Genomic DNA, 3,752 nt, shown 5'->3' with positions numbered 1-3,752 from the left:
ACCGTACCGAACCAAAATAAGAAATACCGAACTGTACCGAAATATTTTGGTATGGTATTTGGTATACACAATTGATAAACCGATACCGAAATACCGAACCGAAATTCTTAAATACCGAACCGAAATACCGAACGCCCACCCCTAGTCACGTGATACAAGGCCACTCGAGAAGAGTGCAGATTGAGTTTGTTATGTGTTGAATGGAGTTACTATTGTTTCTGAGGCGATTAAGGATAAATTGGAAGAAGTTAGATTGGTTAGCCATGGTTGAATTGGCATATTAGTGGCAGTGGTCAGTTCCTCCAGTGTGATTGAGTTATGCCAGTGATTTGTAAGGATATGTGCGAGGCTTAACGACCGCCGCAATTGATTTTATTCGGAAGTATTCTAGTGTATGGCCCTGTTATGTGTAGGCAGATCCCGGAAGGGCTATGGTGGCTTAGACCACTACTTAGAGATTTGCATATTCTACGGTTATGAGAATTCACTTGTGTGCGGCCATGGTCCTCCTGAAATGATTTAAGTGAGAAGTTTCTATAGGATGAAGTATTAATCTATTAGTGGTTCCGGAGTTATGATGAAATCTTATGCTATCGCATATTGGCATGCTGGGTGCAGTGAGTGGTATGGAATTTGAAAGTGAGGATCAAGGTTGCGGATCGGTGTTGACGAGGATGTCACGATCTCGGATGAGCAGTAAAGGGGCTTGAATGTTTAGAGTAAGTTGGCATTGTCTTCGACGTCACCTGGGATCGGTGTTATGTGAGCAGGATGGCTCTTGAGATTCAAATCATATATCGCACTTTAGTTGTGCTTGAGTTTTGTAGCCTATGGCGCTATATGTCTCCCCGGGGATACTATTGTGCACTTAGCGTGCTTGTGGCCGATATCCGATATTTTGTAGTAATGAGCAATTTAGCTCGGTGTGTATCTCCTTATGTGAAATTTTATATGTGGATCGGGTGGTATGCCACCGCGGGTATATTATTTGGATTGGGTTGCATGCCGCAACAGTGTGATATTGAGTACAATTCCCTATATCTTTATTGTGTGTTTTGTTTCCCATTTTTTTTAGGAAAGTTCATATTAGTTGCGTGAGTTGAGTAGTCCCTTCCTGAGTTCGTTTTCCTTATGTATCACGTTCGAGCTTGCAGCCTATTGGCACGTTGTGGCATCATATGGGACTTTTGATCGGGACCGGGGGTGGCTTATTGCCTGAGCAGTTCATACTGGGTGAGACGAGATTATTGGATCTAGGGTCGGTGCAGTCAGATTATATGAAGTATAATAAAGAGCAAAGATCATTATTTGGCCAGAATGAGGTAATGGTTCTTGTCAGAGGTGTAGACTCAATGATTTGTTGACTCGGCAGTTGGTTATGAGTTTTCACGCATCTCTTACGTCACGGCGGTATTGCAAAAGTTGGGGGCAAAATTTATATATATCATGAGGTGCAATGGGAGCATCACATTCATGGAATTTCAGCTATTGCTATCAGCGAATGTTGTTAGGATTATGTGAATTATGCAGCGCATAGTGTGGATTCAACAAGGGTATGCAATCATGTATTGGTGCAGCGTGTCGTGATTGATACGGTGTTTGTAGGTTGGCAGAGCTGTCACACCTCCTTTTCACTACACCCCGTAAAGGGTATAAATACAAAGGAGTTTTTCCAATTAAAGGACAATCGAACCGGGATCGTTTATTTATTAAAAAACAGAGTCGCCACTTGGGATAATTCAGGGTGTCCCAAGACACCGGTTTAAATCCCGAGTCGAGGAAAAGATTGACTCTGTATTACAGTCTGCGAACCAGAAATCCGAGTAAGGAATTTTGTTACCCGGGAGAAGGTGTTAGGCGTTCCCGAGTTCCGTGGTTCTAACACGGTCGCTCTGATCATACTTGGCTTATTAAAATTACTGATTTTAGATCCTATGTGCATTTACCTCTTTACCTCTTTTTAATTAAGAAAATTATCTTGAACTGAGTCACGCGTATGTGTACCCATTTGTTTGGCACGTCAAAAATCATGTCACGCGAACGTGTCCACAATTAATAACGCTTATTATTATTAAGAAAGTTTAGCCGAAGTTACGTGAACGCATACTCCGATTTTGTTTTTAGAAATCGTAACCGTGTCACGCGAACGTGTACACAATCACGATGATAGAACAAAACGCGCCTAAAGCAAACTACTTTCTTTATTTGTTACAAATGCTCACGACACCAACATCCATCTCACTTAACTAAAGACAAATGACACACCAGCAAATTAAATTAAGACACCTTTTCACCTACATCTACTTTGCATTGGCAGGTTATAAATCCAGAATACAACAATTCTAAAGAACATTAGAACTGAGAAGCAAAAACAACATTGAGAAATTAAAAACACAAAGGCAAAATGGAGTCTTGGTTTTGTTTTTTTTCGCCCTCTTGGCTTGCTTCTGTATTTACTAACCCCCCTCTTCTTTACCAAAGAAATTCCACTCTTCAATGACTGCCACAGTAACCCAAATGTACAAAAATTCAGTCTAAATTTCAAACTTTACTTTCCTTATTTGTTAATTTACCTATTAATCTAATCATCACTTCACAATACAAAACAACAGATAATTCATCAAATTATTTAGTAGATTAATTACAACAAAATTAAATGAATTAAAAATATGGAAGGCATTTATGAAAGATTGAGCAAGGAAGCAAACAAGACTCATAAATAGACAACAGCAAATAAAATAAATTTCATATTGGCTTAATGAGTAAAAATGAACACTAACAAAATATCAAATGGAACATTCACGAAACCTAAACGAGAATCATATAGAACTGGAATGAAATGGGAAGATGAACCTTTATATTGATTGACAAATTTGGCTTGTTACATCTGCACTCCAAAGGTGAACAAAGTGTAGGAGCCTGACCACCGACCGGAGCTCGGAACCTCGCCACAAACTCGAATTTGACTCAAACCCACTGCCATTGATGCCAACGTTGAAGCTAACAGAATGGCTATTTATGGGGCTGTTTCCACTGTTTTCCAGCTGAGTTTTTGTGGAGTTCATGGCTAGATTTCGCGGGTCTTTGGTGCTTATTTGTGACTGAAGTTTGCTGCGTTTTTTGGGTGGATTAAGAAGCGTTTCAGGCCTGAGTTTTCGTCGATGCTTTGGGGGTTAATGGCTGAAGTAGTGGCATTTCGAAAGGGGTGATTATGGGTTGGAATTTCGGAGGGGTTCAACTGGTTTGAGGGTGGAGTTTGGCTGAAAAAGAAAGGTCCTTTTAATGGTGGAAAACGGGTGTTGTTTATGAATGATGGAAATAGAAACTTGTCATTCTTAGCTACTATTTTTGGTACTATCTACTACTGGTTCATTTTTGTACAAAAATGCAAACGGAGAAAATGGGTGTTAGGTCTGAAGTTCAGCTAATTCCCATGGAGGAAAGCTGTTGGTTTTTTGTTTTTTTCAGAGGAATTGTTCCGTCTTTTCTTAGCTGCTGCTGCCCTCTTTTACAAAACGGTTGATTTCATAGAGTTTAGGGATCCCCCTCTATTTTAGATGTTAGATACTAAATTAGGTTAGGGATATGGGCCTAGGAATTATGGGCTAGGGAATTGGGTCAAAGACTAAAAAATGGACTACAAGATTTATAAAGACGGGATAAACCAACCTAAAACTAATTCCTCCTTCTAAAATTATATACAATTATAATATAAAAATATAAAACTAATTTTAATTAATTGAACTAAACTA

At 39.3% G+C, this 3,752-nt stretch overlaps 1 long non-coding RNA gene across 1 annotated transcript; it reads right to left on the bottom strand.

The window, feature by feature from the left end:
- Positions 1-2,272: 2,272 nt before the first annotated feature.
- On the bottom strand, positions 2,273-3,526 carry LOC138888963 (uncharacterized). Its single transcript, XR_011406477.1, has 2 exons — positions 2,854-3,526; positions 2,273-2,500 (listed from the first exon to the last, which is right to left on the bottom strand). It is a non-coding gene; the product is annotated as an uncharacterized lncRNA (long non-coding RNA).
- Positions 3,527-3,752: the final 226 nt, after the last annotated feature.

This window comes from Nicotiana sylvestris, chromosome 4 (assembly GCF_000393655.2).
Source record: "Nicotiana sylvestris chromosome 4, ASM39365v2, whole genome shotgun sequence".
NCBI classification, from domain to species: Eukaryota; Viridiplantae; Streptophyta; class Magnoliopsida; order Solanales; family Solanaceae; genus Nicotiana; species Nicotiana sylvestris.
The sequence above is the reverse complement of the archived record's forward strand: the minus strand, read 5'-3'. Positions and strand labels throughout refer to the sequence as shown.